Source organism: Chenopodium album, chromosome 8, assembly GCF_948465745.1.
Source record: "Chenopodium album chromosome 8, dcCheAlbu1.1, whole genome shotgun sequence".
In the NCBI taxonomy this organism is placed as follows: domain Eukaryota; kingdom Viridiplantae; phylum Streptophyta; class Magnoliopsida; order Caryophyllales; family Amaranthaceae; genus Chenopodium; species Chenopodium album.
The window spans coordinates 40,395,756-40,412,119 of NC_137841.1; positions in this window are offsets into that span (position 1 = coordinate 40,395,756).

Sequence of the window (16,364 nt, forward strand, 5' to 3'; positions counted from 1 at the left end):
TATTGCTTTTTAGTGAAGTTTTTATTGCTTTCCTTTATGAAAAAATAAAATAAAATAATAAAAAATAAAAAAATTCAAAAATACGTTCCAATGAATTGTAAATCATGCTTCCCTGTGTCCCATACTTGGAAAATATTGTTTTGATTCTTGGTATATGATAATGAGCTTTGTGAATTTGTGATCATGATTTGAAATTTAATTGTTTGGATGCCTAAACATGCGTCAATTTTGCCAACTATTTGTGAATATAGTGCTTGACTAGTTGATTTGGTTAGGAATTGTGTGATAGTTCCTGGTATGTCAAGGAATTTGAGTATTGGTTTGCAACTATTAGTAATGTTTGTATGGCTCAATATTATGCACATTGAGGAGGGCGAGGCATTTGTTCTCTTAGGTAGCCTTCAGACGATATTAGATACATTTGTTCCCTTCTTGTTACCCATGTTGTTGCTTGTGCCCTTTTTATTGTTTATTTAGCCACATTACAAGCCTATATGAGCCCCATTGGTTACTAGTCCCAAGCTTGGCTTGGGAGAGCTATTAGTTGGTGAGGTGAGGGAGTTTTGGTGTGCATATTCTTTGCAAAATGTGGGAATAAAATAAGAGTTATTGTTCTTTAATATTATGGTTGGAAAATATTGATGATTTGTGTTTGAAAATTGAAAATTTCCAATGTGAGATAAAAAGAAAAAAAAAAAGAGCAAAGGAAAAAAATTGTTTCAAATGTTCAATTGTTCTATGTGAAGGTTGCTCAAGAAAAAAAAGAAAAAAAAAGTTCAAAGTTTTTTTAAAAAAAAAAAAAGAAAGAAAAAGAATAAGTATTTCAAAGTTTGTTTTAATTCACTCTATTTCCTATTATTATACTTTGTGAGTGAATGTGTAAGTGTTGGGATTTCTTGGTGAATTTTTGTGGAAGTTAAGTTGTGGTTGGAGATGTTTTGGTGATCACTTGTTTTGACCTTGGGTTTTATTAGGATATGGCTCCCTTAAACATGGCTTTACTCTCACATTTTCCTAAATTTATCCTACCCTTTACCCTAGCCTTACATTAAAAGCTTTAAAGACCTTCCGACCTTTGTGCATAAGAGTTGTATGAATGTGAAAGTGTTGTTTATCAATGCAAGTTATGATTTGACATATTTCGAGTCGACTAGTAGGTTGAGCGTACATTGTTTTAAACACACGAGAGTGTGAGTTGGGAGGGCATTGTTCACATATAAAGGGGTTGGTTGGAGAGCGATCGAGTACATCTTTTACTCGCCACATAAATGAGAGTTGAGTGTGTGAGCACTAGTCTTGAATTCAATATGCTCATGTGGTTTGCTCTACTTGACAATTGTTGGGGAGGAAGAATGATTAGATGAAGGAGATTGATTGACATTGAAGCATGTTCATTAGATTTGCCTTGAATCGTTTGTGCTTGATTTTGTTTACTTGTGATGAAGCAAAGGTTTGGCTTGGGGGAGTTTGATATGTCCGATTTATATAGTGTTTTACCGACCCCCGTCTCTTGGTCATAATTAGTAGTGTTTTTGGCTCTTTAGAGCCACTTTTATTACTAATTAGTGTTTTCTAGTGTTTTTTGTAGTTTTGCTTGAGTTTTGTAGGAAATTGCACATTTGGAGCATTTTACGGGTTTTTCATGGAGCAACTACGAGCATTAGGAGAACACGGCCATCTTTGAAGCCTAGGACCGGTTAGAGCCAGTGATTAAGGGCTCGGTGTGTGATACCGGGGCATTTGGACCGAGTATTCAAGACCCGAAGAGGAAATCCGAATTGGGCCGAAGAATTGAGCCCAATCGAAGTGTAGGAGTTTATAGGTACTACGCAGTGGAAAAACATGAATCATATTCAATCAAGTACCAATCCCAAGAATCACATGCATAACACGCAAGACACATAATCATACCTTTGACGCGTGAATTCCACGTAGCTATTCGACAGGCAAATCAGGGAGAGAATAGAGCCCCAAGCGTTGCTCCTCTACGTAGTCCACGAGATTCGATCGAGCCGTCCACCAATACTAGATTGGTCGAGTGATTGAGGAAAACCGCGATCACCACCTTTATGGACAACCGACCACCGCACGAACCACCACCGGCGTGAGGAAGAGGAGAGAGCCGTGAGAGAGAGGACTTTGAGAGGGGTTAGGTTTCGTGTTTGCTAATTAGGGTTTGATCACACTAATCAGTTAATTTATTCCATACATTGCAAACCTAGGCACCTAGTCTATTTATAATCTCATTATAATTAGACTAGGGCACGAAGCCCAAAACACTCTTATCCACTCCACATAGCCGGCCACCTAGAGTGATGAGGCCCATGATGGGCCTCATCCTCTAATGCTCGATCTAGCCCCTTTGTGTGACCTTATAGGATCCGTCCAATTGGGATTTGGGCTATTTTACTAGTCCAAAGATCGTTAGTACCTCTAGCTATGGCAAAACAACGACCCAAATGTACGAACTTAATTATCTCCATAATTTGATCCATTTATATACCTAGTAATTGCACACGACGAAGACATAACTCCTTTAATCTCCCACTTGTCTGAGACAAGGGTGCAATATTCAAATTCCTTAAGTCAATATATGTGTCGATTTGATAATATGATTGCATCACATGTCGATATCATATTAATCTACAAATCGTTTCTTGAAATCTGAGTTAGAATTACAAAACCAGATGATTACTGTGTAATGTATTTGAACGCGGCCACGTATTTTCTGAATTCTCCCTCTTCAAGCGGCCATGACACATTTCCTAATTAAATAGGTAGACTCTATCCAATCTTGTGGTAACATGACTCCCACTCAACTTCTGAAATAACCGGGAAACACCCTTTATAATCTCCAGTTACGGCTAGACGTTTGAGTGTACCACAGTCACAACATCCATTGAATGAAATCAATGTTCCACTCATGTCAAAGGAATCCACTAATATATACGGAAGCTCTATACTTGAACTTCAAAGTAGGTCAATAGTTCGATCATGCATCATTCATGCATATCCAAGTGATTGACCGAGCGTCACTATGCCCCTATAGCCCATGAAATTGCGCTATCCAATCAATCTTACATGCTAGTTCATTTATTGAAATCATTTATGTCCACTTTAATGATCTCGAACTAGGAACTTAAATAATATATGAATTTGGTTCACCTGTGGGGTTTCAATTCACCAGGTCATCAACCTGATGAGCTCATCAATTCATAATTATTTTGGACATTTTATTTAATTTCCAAAACCATAATTAAATAAGAGAAATAATAATTTCTATTTTAAACATAATTCTGCAAATTGATGCATTTCTCATGTAATATGCTTTCTCAAAACATATACAACTTAAATTACATAACTTGCTTCAATCCTAAGACTTTAATATAACTCTCATATCTTAGTCCATGGAAGGGGTTTAGTGATTTCTCACTCATAATAAAACTTTGCAGAACACGACCTTCCGCTGGTCAATGATCTCATAATTGAGGTGATATCTCATATCCTTTTGTTTGGATTTGTGATGTGACTCTGGCTCCTTTGTTTTTGGGCAAAGGTGACCTGTTAGTCACATGACATTTTAATCTGAACTTCCTCTCTAACTATCTTACTATAGTTTAATAATACACATATTCTGACATTGAGTATGCAACAGTGCTCTGCTTTGAACTCTTCAAGCTCACTGTTCTTCTCCATCCAGACACAAATATGCATTTAGATCACCATCTAGAATCATCTTGCCTGTTTGGAAAACTTTCATTCGTGTAACCTTTTGACAACTTGTTTAAATTACCATTTAACACAATAGCTAGAAATATTCCTTTTAGTGCTTCTCAAGTACTCAAGGACTGTTCTTGGTAATTCTCCGTATGCTTATTCTATATTTGCTTAAAACCTGCTACACATGCACAAGTCATATGCAACATCTTCCTTTGTACATTTCATGGCACATATAATGAACCTTTTGCAGAAGCATAAGGTACACTATCCATACAACTCATCTCTATTAGCTTTTGAAGGCATTGAGTTTTACTGAGTGTAATACCATGAAATATGGGAAGACATCCTCTCTTAGAGTCTTGCTTTATGAACTTGTCAAGATCCTTATCAACATAAGTCTCTCAATTCATTCCAATCATTCTTCAAGATTCACTTCATGGATCTTAATTCCCAATATGTACTTAACATCTCCTAAGTCTATCATATTGAAACAATCTTTCTAACCATTGCTTGACTTATTCAAGCATTGATATATCATTTCATATGAAATGTATGTCAACTACATACTAGACTAAGAAGACCAATTACTCCCACTAAACTTCTTGTCTCTACAAGATTCCTTTTCGTTCTACTAAGGAAATCAAACTGTTTGATTGCCTAATCAAAACAAATGTTCCAACTTCCTGATGCTTACTTCAATTCATAAATGAATTTCTGAAGTTTGCAAAACTTTCTAGGAATTTCTGGATTTCAAAACTCTTAGTATGTATCATATACATACTCACCATCAAGAACATTTCATGAAGGTAATTTTGATCTTCCACAACTAGAATAATCCGAATAGGCTTACCCAACTAATAAGTTTGACCCTATTTGTAAGACTTTTATCGACTAACACATTTTTACAAACATGGAGTCCATACTAGATTTCATGGCTTTAAGTCATATCCTGAGTTGGCACTTATCCAAAGCTTGCTTGTAGGGCATGGATTCTAACCTTTCTAATAAGAAAATTTTAGAATCCACCTTTTCTCAGAATTTCAATAAACTGTTTGTTTTAATCCCAAGTGGCCTACGATAGGTATGACCGACATTAGAATTATTCTCTTCAACTCTTTGAAGCCTTTCATTCTGGTGGGACGATAGAAGTCTCGCTAGTTGAATTAGCTTGCTTCGACACATGTTTCATCAAATTAGCTGATTTCATGCGCATTCGTCTCTGATGTAGTGTTATCATCCACATCCATTTGTTGCTCGTCTCGAATCTCATCGAGATCTAACTTTACTCCCACTTGGCTTTGTAGAAAGACATTCTTTCTATAAAGACACTATCGCGAGCATCAAACACTTTGTTTCTACGCGATTGTAGGAATAATACCTCTTAGTTTCCATGAGAAAACCCATGAAGAATTATTTTATTGATTTAGGGTGCATTATGTCTTCTTTGTAAACATTTTACATTGATTTCATAACCCTTAATCCTGTTTAGAAAAGATAACTTTTGGAACATTTCCAAATCATAACTCTTATGACATCTCTTCTACTGCTTTGGTTAAGTTTCCTGTTTAGTGTATTCGCAATTGTTGTTGTAATGCATGTCCTCAAAACGATATTCGTAAATCTTGGATCGAACAATGGCAAGCAAAGTTTGATTCCTTCTTCATAAACATACATTTTAATTGTAATGTTTCTGGATTGTGAATTAATTCAACAATTCCCTTCAAATGATCATTCCTTTTGAGTTAGATATTTATCACAACAATCATATTGTGGTGTTAAATTGTTTATCTCAAACTAATTTTACATTTCATTTTTTGGAATTTTGAACATTTCAATGTTTCCAAGCTTTACTTCATTAAGTAATTATCGATATATTTACTTAAATCGTTAGTAAAAGAATGAAATAGTTAAATCCCTTTGCTAGTTTTGAACTTATTGGCTCACATACATCATATGTATGAGTTCCAAAAGGTCATTTTAGCTTCTTTTACCCTTCCTACTAAAGGCAACTTGGTCATCTTAACTTATCAAGCATGACTTCTAAGTCTCAAGTGATTCATAATCATATAAGAATAAGAGTCCATCCATAACTTTGGATGTGCAAATTGTTTATGTGACCTAACCTTACTTTGTTATAAGCAAGTGTATTTTGAATCATCTAAACTTTACTTTTGTGATCTACTTATATCAATGTTATAAAACAAAATTAACTCATATCTAGCTAAATGAAAACAATTTATTACCTTGGTCATGGATCAACACTTGTCCAAGCCAAGTAAACCAAATCAGTATTCAAAACAAGAAAACCGAAATATTGTCTCATCAAAACTGGAAATTGTTCTAAAATCATGATAAAATAATCAAAATTTAAAACTATGAAGCTATCTCTGGCCACTCTAACACTTCTAGTGCACCTTCAAGCTCCAATTCCATGCTAGTTTCACTTATTTGCAGTTCCTGCGCAACATCACTATGTTAAGCACTGCAACTTGGTATCTCATACCTAAGTGAAAATGTTTATAACATAATACCTGAGGTTGATGCTCCATTCTTCTTGAGGAAGTCGTGGTATTTCTGGCAATTTCGCTTCCAATGCCCCTTCTTCTTACAGTAAAAGCATTCACTTTCACTTGCAGCATTGGGCTTTGGGGTCGTCTTAGGCTTTTCAGGAGCCTTGGCAACTTGCTTGCCCTTGCTCTTAGCACTGGCCTTTTGCCCTTTCTTCTTGAACCCCTTTCCCTTTTGAATCATAAGAACTTCCTTCTTAGGTTCCTTAGGGATTTATTTCTCAGCACTAACTAACATTGCATACAATTGATTCATAGTCTTTGCAGTGGCAGTCATGTTAAAATTCATGATTAACTGGTTGAAACTTTCTGGTAGTGAATGGAGAATGATGTATGTTGCCAAATCATCACTATATGGGTGCCCCAGTTTTTCCATACTTTGAATTAGTCTGATCATTTTGAAAACATGATCATGAACTGTGGCACCCTTCTCCGTCCTACAATCCAGAATCTCACGATGGAGGTCATACCTTTCAACTCTAGCTTGTTTCTTAAACAAAGCTTTGAGTTCTTGCATGATTGAGTAGGCATCCTGGTCCTCAAAACGCTTTTGAAGACTAGGCTCCATGGTAGCAATCATTAAGCAAGTGATAGGTATAGCTCTGTCATGAGCTTCCTTGTGCTTCTTGATCTCTGCCGCAGTTGGATTTTCTGGCAGAGGTCCTAGCAATGGGGTGTCAATGATATCCTCTTTACCTTCAGATTTCAGAACAAGTCTTAGCATTCTTTCCCAAGTGGAAAAGTTATCCCCTGTCAACTTATCCTTCTCAAGGAATGGTCGAAGGTTATAAACGTTGTTGTCATTGTGATTATGGCTACCCATCTATGTCAAAATAAGGCAAAGTTTAATAATTATGTTTAATTTAAAATTAAAGTACCATAAATGCATTCATTTGGTAACTTTAAAACACTCTATTCAATAATTAATTGATCCCAATTGAATTTTAAGTGATTCCAAGATCCTTTATTTGTGCAATAATTGACCGGACTGAGGCCCTACCATCAACCATTACATTTTCAAGGTGAGTAAACTCTTTACTGATTACAACTCTTGTAACTCCTGGTTGAATAATTAATCATCACATGCTTAATTATTACCCTTAGCTTCAAGGTTCTAAACTCTTTAGGTAACCTTGTTGAGTATAACCAATTAAAAGTGTAAAACGTGATTTACCCCCACTCCCCTAAGATATAATATGACACCCAACTGAGGCATGACCCATCATAAAATATTAAAGGTTTCATCGGGTTTTTAATTGGAAAAGCTACCTCAATATTACTGGGACCTAGATTTATTATGTTTTGATTATTTAGTGAACTCTAGCGCATCATCAATCAACATAAATAAAATCTAACATGCATAATCTACTAATGCAATAAATCATGACATAGTATGGCCCCTTAGTCCTAAGAAAACTAGAAATGAAAAAGCTCCCACTTGAATCATCATGGATCTCCATCCACCTTGCTCCTTTGGGCCTTCACTTCATGGGCTTCTTTGTACTAACACTATTTAAATAACTATTCTATTTATTTTAAATAAAAGTTACAAAAATACTTAACGGTACGCAGACCGTATTTAGATTACAAAAATACATCACGATGCGCAGATCGTATTTAAGAATCTATGGGCCACACTAGTCTATATACAGCAACATAATATCATATATTATAAAAGTTCCATATAATAAATCACTCAACATGTTTGTCTAAACTACAACATCGAATGTTCATAATAAAGTCAACGCATTTCCTAAAATATCTTATATTTTAATCATAATTAGATAATATCATATATTATTCATGACTGTTTATAAAATATCATATATTTAATTTAGTCATGAGATAGAATCAAATCATATTTTAATCTATAAAGATAAATCATATTTAATCTTTCATGATTATCCTAACAAAATTAGGAGATTCTATCCTAATTACTAGTCAATCAAATAATTTTAAAATCAATTATATCTAATCTAATTATGGGATAATCACATTATTTAAATCAATTATTATCCTTTTGGAATATGCTCTGAATATCCTAACCAATCTTATCCAAAATTAACCACTTTAATTAGTATAATTACCAATTTAACAACATTAAATATGGATAATATCAAATATAACAACTTTTGAATATTTGATTTTATCCTAAAATGAAAGATTTTATCCAAATAAAACCGATTTTATCTTTTAAAATAAAAGATCATATTTTCAAAATATTTTAACTTATCCAAAATAAAACTGATTTTATCCCAAAATAATTCATAATTATCTTGAAATAATTTTACAAAACAGATTTTTTTTTTTTTGAAATCCGTGAGCACCATGGTTGGCTAGCCAAAGATAGCCACGGTGGCTGGTTGCCACAACAGCAGCCACTACCGTAAGGCAGCAGCGGGCAGCAGCTCTGGCAACCGTGGCAGCAGCAGTGCAACGCTTGCACGCTGCTGCCCACAACCACCTTCGACCTCCGCCCTCCCCTTCCCCTCCCTCTTGGACCACCACCTGGTCGGCAGCCGCCGTGGCTACGCCACCCAGCCGCGGTTGCCGGCCATCTAAAATAATTTTTTTGTGTGTTTTTAATTTAATTAAAATAACACTTATCATAATTAAATTAAATCAGTCCATAAGATTAAAATTAAATTACATTCAATCTTTAAAATTAGGGTTCATCATAAAATTAATCCCAATTTAATTCTAACTTTTAAAATTAAATTGATGATCATACATAAAACACTTTTATGCATAAATCAATCCGATTAAAATTATGAATCATAAAATAAATCGAATTAAATCAAAATCAAGCACAAAAATCATATTTTAAGGCTATAAATTTCGAAAAATTCGAAAAATAGGGTTAGGAGGTTCGAAAATTTCGAATAATTTAGGGCTGAATTCGGTCTCTTCATGGCTATTTTAAGCATAATTAAATCACATTTAATCGATTCCAAAAGTTTAATCACATTAAATATAATAATTGAACCATAATTAAATTAATTTCTCCCTCTTAATTGATTATAAAATTAACGTGGACATCAAATTAATAATCGTATTATTATGATCTAACGCGTTCATGCAAGAGGCTAACTGATACTACTGTAGGAGTTTATAGGTACTACGCAGCGGAAAAACATGAATCATATTCAATCAAGTACCAATCCAAAGAATCACATGCATAACACGCAAGACACATAATCATACCTTTGACGCGTGAATTCCACGTAGCTATTCAATAGGCAAATCAGGGAGAGAATAGAGCCCCAAGCGTTTCTCCTCTACTTAGTCCACGAGATTCGATCGAGCCATCCACCAATACTAGATTGGTCGAGTGATTGAGGAAAACCGCGATCACCACCTTTATGGACAACCGACAACCGCACGAACCACCACCACCACCAAGAACCACCACCGGCGTGAGGAGGAGGAGAGAGCCGTGAGAGAGAGGACTTTGAGAGGGGTTGGGTTTCGTGTTTGCTAATTAGGGTTTGATCACACTGATCAGTTAATTGCTTCCACACATTGCAAACCTAGGCACCTAGTCTATTTATAATCTCATTATAATTAGACTAGGGCACGAAGCCCAAAACACTCTTATCCACTCCATATGGCCGGCCACCTAGAGTGATGAGGCCCATGATGGGCCTCATCCTCTAATTCTCGGTCTAGCCCCTTTGTGTGACCTTATAGGATCCGTCCAATTGGGCTTTGGGCTATTTTACTAGTCCAAAGATCGTTAGTACCTCTAGCTATGGCAAAACGACAACCCAAATGTACGAACTTAATTATCTCCATAATTTGATCCATTTATATATCTAGTAATTGCACACGACGAAGACATAACTCCTTCACGAAGTCCAAGCCTCGAAGAAGAGACTAGGCCTGATCGGGCAAGCTTGCACCCGATCGGGCGAGCGCGCATATGAGAGCATCAGCAAGAAGGCGCGCCCGATCGAGTGAGCGTAAGCTCGATCGGGCGCGGCTGCCCAGGAAGAGTGAAGAAAAAAAGGCGGGCCAGATCGGGCGCGTGTTTTTGGAGCTGAAGTTTTAGTTTTCAATTAGGATTTTTTTAGGGATGTTTAAGTACGATTTTTGTACGTAATTTTGATTACCTTATCTTTTAGACTTTCTCTCTCTACTTAGAATATTTTCTCTCTCTTAAATTCTCTCAACTTTGTTCTTAATTCCATTCCTTAATCCAGATTTCTTTTGGTAACAATTTCTTCTCTTTTAATTTCAGTTATTTTCTTTAATTCTTTCATCATGTCTTGTTTTATTGTTTTGATTAGTTTAGATTTTATTATGCTTGAGTAGTTTTATTTCTAGGGTTTATTGGGATCTAATAAATAATATGAAGGGGTAATTTGTGATTGTTGATTATCAATGCTTGATTAATTTCCTATTGATTGATTTAATGCTATGCAATTAGGTTTGGCCAGATTTAATTGTATGAGTTTAGCAATATTAATTCGAGATTCGAGAGATGAGATTTGATGTTTAGGCTTAGTTTCAATAGGCGGACTAATTTATAAATGGTTAAGTCGAGATTCGAGAGATGAGATTTAATACCGGTAAATTAACTCTGTGATTGTAATACGTAGCGAAAGCCCTTTATAATATGATTAATTGATGCTTGATGATTGCTTATTATGATTTACCCTGGAACATTGTTTATTAGTGAACATATGCCCTAGGTTTTTCCTTCATTGATTTATCTCCTATTTTATTCCCTTCCTACTTTTACCTTTAGTAGTATAATTACATCCTTTACAACAAATTTGGTTACTTGATAATTTAGATTACTTCTAATTAATTAGGAATAAATTGACCTGTTTCCCTGTGGTCCGACCCTTCTTCCCTATCTACATAGTTAGTGGATTTAGGTTTTATTTTTGATTAGGTGAATACGACTTGAGCCTGTCAGGGAGAATAATTTAATTATGGTTTAATCTTTACAATAAATGAGATTTAATTTTTTGAATTGTTTAAATATGATTTAAATTGCTCAATTATTCTAGCAAAATCTGATTTAAGCCCTAGAATTTTCGAAAATTGTGATTGAAATAAATCCCTAAACTTTGATTTTGTGCTTAATTTTGATGATTTTCGAATATTTATGCTTCATAAATTTAATTAGATTGATTTGATACATAAAATATGATTTTTGTATAATCAAAAATTTGATTTAAGTGTTAAATTAAATTAGAATTAAATTTTTGAAGAACCCTAGATTTGAAATTGAATTATGAATTTGATTTCAAAATTGAATTAGGCATAAATGTTATGTTTGAATTAAAAAGACCTAATTTTAGTTTAATTTAACAAAAGTTGTTCATTAAAATTAAATCTCTCTTAAAGAAAAAAGGAATTAATTTTGGGAAGGGGCAGCCGTGGCTGGGTGGACGAACCACCGTCAGGTGGCCACGGCGGCTGCCAGGTGGTCGAAAAGGGTGCAGCAAGGAGGGCGGGAGTCGCGGCTGACAGCAGCGACGAAGTGCAACTGTTGCACTGTCGACTGATGCAGCCGTGCTCTACTTGTGGCTGGGCTACGGCCTAGTCGCGACGGAGGCCCTCAGCCGCAAAGGGCGCATCAGGGAGGTCGGAAAGCGGCGTAAAATATGATTTCAAGAGGTCGGCAATTCCAACCAGATTGCCTGCGTCGTGGCTGGGATCGTTTCCTTGTTGCGGTTGTCTTGCGGTTGTGCGTTGGTTGGGGTCTTCTCCCTGACTGACGCACATTGGTGTCTCTGTTGTTGTGTTGGCTGGGTTCCTCCTAGCTGACGTGGCAGCAGACCTCAATTAAAAAAATGTTTTTATTAAAATTATTTTATTTTAAAATATTTTCAAAATAAAATCTGATTTTATTTTGGGGATAAAATCAAATTTCAAAAGTTGGTTTTTGATAATTATCCTTAATTAAAGTTGTTAATTTTGGATAAAATTTGTTAAGATAATTTCAAATTTTAAATTTTGTTTTAATCTTTGAAAATTTTAAGGATTGTTGAGCAAGATTCCAAAAAGATAAAGATTGATTTAAATAATGTGATTATCCAATTATTAATTTTGGATAATAATTTATTTTAAATTTTGTGATTGGATAGTAATTAGGATAGAATTACTAAAATTGTTAGGATAATCTTTGAGGATAAATATGATTTATCTTATAAGATTAAAATAAGATTTGATTCTATCTCATGCTTAATTTAAAATATACGATATTTTTTTTATGGACATGAATAATATATGATATAATCTAATTGCAGTAATTAATTAATTCAAATTATGAGATATTTTGTGTCATTTTTCCTTAATTATGATCATTCGATGTTGTAGTTTAGGAAAGCATGATGAGTGATTTATTATGTGGCAATTTTATAATATAAGATGTTGTTTATTGCTATATAATGACTAGTATGGCCCAGTAGATTACTAAATATGATCTGCGCATCGTGATGTATTTTTGTAATCTTCATACGGTCTACGTACCGATAAAGTATTTTTGTAATTTTATTTCATTTTATTTAAGTAGTATATAGAATAGAGTAAAATTACAGGTTGCAGTTAATCCAAAAAGCCATGAAGTGAAGGCCCAAAGGAGCAAGGTGGATGAGATCCATGATGATTCAAGTGGGAGCATTTACTTTATTAGTTTTCTTAGGATTAGGGGTCATGCTATGTCTTGTTTATGCATTCAGTATTTTATGCATGTTAGATTTTATTGATGTTTTGTGATGATGCGCTAGAGTTCACTAAATGATCACAATATAATAAATCTAGGTCCCGGTAATATTGAGGTTGCTTTTCCAATTAAAAAACCAATGAAACATTCGATATTTATGATGGGTCATGCCAAAGCTGGGTGTCATATTATATCTCGAGGAAGTTGGGGTAAATCAAGTTTTACAATTTTAATTGGTTATACTCAACAAGGTTACCTAAAGAGTTTAGAACCTTGAAGAAAATTAAAGGGTAATAATTAAACATGTGATGGTTAATTATTCAACCAAGAATTACAAGAGTTATAATCAGTAAAGAGTTTACTCGCCTTGAAAATATAATGGTTGATGGTAGGGCCAAAGTCCAGTCAATTATTGCATAAATAAAGGGTCTTGGAATCACTTAATTCAAGTTGGGATCACTTAAATTGAATAAAGTTTTTTAAAGTTACCAATTTAATTCGCTTATGGTACTTTAAATTTTATCAAACATAATTGAATTTTGTGTTTACTTACTATTAAGTAACATGTCGTTCTAATTTTATTATTATATAAATCTCCTCGATTGAAAATAAAGTTGAGAAACGTTCTCAAAAAATTAAAAAATAATCCATAAACCTATATTCCAATTTTGCTAAGATGGTTCTAAAAGGGCAAGTTTTAAACCCATGTCAAATGTATAAGGTTGGTTTTATTCAAAATGTTTGAGTAAAATGCCAACACATCTTCTTTTTGAAAAGTGTTTCAAGGGATATAATGAGATAGGAGGTACAAACCCTCTAAAAGACAAGTATAGAAGTCTAATAAAATCTCTTATCTTCAATGTGATTGAATATAAGAAAGTGATTGGAAATCTATATGATCAAAAGTTGATCAAATGACATTATTCTTCATCCATTTTATATAAGAGTTAAATAGTTTATTAAGCTCTAATATGAATAATGATTGAATAGACTTAGAAAAATCATGAAGTGTGCTTAAAGTAGTTAAGCAAAGTATCATTTTGAACCCAAGAGAAATGTTCTAAGTGGCTCAAATGGGAAAGGTTTAAGAATATATTTGAGGATTGCATTAAAAAGTTATATTATAGGCCAAGATATGCAAACAAATTGCTACTTCTCAAACCTAGAACTACTTACATGCTAAAAGTTGTTATGAACAACAAATGTTTCAAATTAAATGGACCAATTCTAATTGATTAGAAACTACCTCATATAGTTGGAAGGTAAAAGAATGCAAATGTTCCAAATTTAAGAAGTATATTATAGAAATTGATTTAGCATATTGCTACTTCCTGGACATAAGATGTCTTGTTTAGATCACTCATTTCACAATGTGGTTGAACTAAATGAAGAAGTATGGCTAAAGGAGAAATAAATCTACAACTTTAGAAGCAAATGTTGCTACTTCACAAGTAGAATCTACGAGTCTGGAAGCCAAAATTGCAACTTTACAAGTATATTTCACCTCACCTTGTTATTGGCTAGAATTAAATAAATATTATTCATTCTTGCCATTATCAAAACACCATTCAATGTTAGTAATGACTAAGCATCGAAGATTCAAAAAGGTAGAATAAATGTTATTTTACGCGTCTTTGAGTCATAATGTGTTTTGAATTGCTAAATAGGTTTAAAGTTCTATATGATAGATATAATTAAACCATTTCTATAGATAAATTGTCTCTAAAATGTTAAATAATTTGAATGAAAAATGAACATTGCATGCGGAAAATCCAAAGGTATGGACTTTCAATATCATTGGGTTATGAATCCATTGATATATGTAAATATCATTCTAATTCGAAAAGTTTTGACAAAGTCATCATTTAGAGAAATGATGATGCGAACTCGAGGTCGAATACATATCGATGTAAGAAAACCAAAGGTTCAAAGGCTAGAGACGGACAATGAAACTTCATTTGTGATATGATTACTTGTGCTTAGTTGAAGCATAAGTATGAAAATTTTAAAAAGTTCAAAATGTTCGGTATGAAGTTCAGTATCAACTTGACAAGATAATGATTACATTACAATATGATTGTAATTGTGAAAATTTGAGTTAAGACATTTACTTGGAAATATATTCAAAGTATTGCGATATGATCGTAATCATGAGAATTTAATCCAAGACCTTGATAAACATCCAAGAGTTGTGAAATCGTTTTACAACAAACTCCGAAAGAAAACCTTATGAAGTGTTTATGAAGGGAGCTATCAATCTATATAAGATATATTTTGATAAATGGATAAAAATTACCTATCTTCCAACCATTGTTCAAGGGATATACTTTTAAGATAAGCTACAAAACTAAACAACAACTTCATACGTCAAATCAAAATGCAGAAAAGGCTTCATACGTAATATGGATAAGAAATGTTCTTGTAAAGTCTTTCTACAAAACAAGGAATAAAAGTTGTATTAAATCGTTTAATGCAGGTTTAATTCCTATATAGAACATGGGTACTACTACACAAACCATACTTAGCACAAAAATGTTTGTTGCTCAAGTAGGTGCCCTTATGGAAAATTGTTCCAAAAGGTCAAGTGAGAGTAGTATAAATCTCAAAAGAGTTCGAGAAAAGCAACAAACAAACATGGTTCAAACCATGGTTGGTTCACCCCAATGCTGAATATTCCTCTTCAAAAGGCAAGTGGGAGTATAAGCATCTCGAAAAGTTCGAGAGCCTTGAAAAGTTCAAGAAATGTGAATTCGAAAATCTTGAAGAAATTCGAGAAGTAATAATATCTTATAAAAAGAATCCTACTAGACTCAAAATAGGTTTTATAATTTAATAAAATAATAAAATAAAGGAAAAATTAGAAAAAATAATCCCAACTTTCATCAATTTTGGTAGAATAATCCCAACTTTGGATTACTATGTAATAATCCGAACTTTGGGATTTTCTTTTTCTTCAATCCCAAATACCGGTAACCGGTCGAATGAGTTTTTTTTTATTTTTTTTTATTTTTGTTAAAGTAACACATGTCACAAATTAATTGGCTTAAAATATTTATAAAATAAACAAATTAAAAACATAACCACCAGCCAAAGCCCCAACCACCGGCCAATTTGCCAACCTGCCACCTCCCTCGCCGGACCTCTAGCCTTCACTCACTCCTAGAGTCGCCGCTCCGAGCCAAACCACCATCCCCTCTCCGAAACTCCCACACCACCTGTCAAACCTCAGAAACCACCAGCCCCTACTCTCGAAAACCCCAAAAGCACCAACCCCACTCTTGAAAATCCCTCAAAGCCACCGGCCCACTCCCGAAAACTACCAAAACACTCCTCCCCCACCATCGAAAACCCTAGATGCTAGGGTTTCGAGGTGGGGAGGGGCATTTTGGAGTTTTGTG